Below are 233 nucleotides of genomic sequence, written 5' to 3'. Positions count from 1 at the left end.
CAGGGCCGGGAGTCAGCAGCGAGACGGCGCCACCCGGGCCATGGCTGGGGCTCCTGCGCTCGCACGGGCTGCTGCAGCCGCCGCTGGGACTGCGGGAGCCGGGGCCGCCCGGCCGGCTCTTTATGGCATGAGCCAGCCCCGGAGCGCCGCCCCCCGCAAAAAACCTAAGGAAAGCTGAGCTCACTGCCTGCGTAACCGCGGCCCCGCCCAGCCCCGCCCCGCCCGGGACCTGC

This window comes from Gavialis gangeticus, unplaced genomic scaffold (assembly GCF_001723915.1).
Source record: "Gavialis gangeticus isolate Ggan-Ray unplaced genomic scaffold, GavGan_comp1, whole genome shotgun sequence".
Lineage (NCBI taxonomy): Eukaryota > Metazoa > Chordata > Crocodylia > Gavialidae > Gavialis > Gavialis gangeticus.
This window is presented reverse-complemented; position numbering follows the sequence as displayed.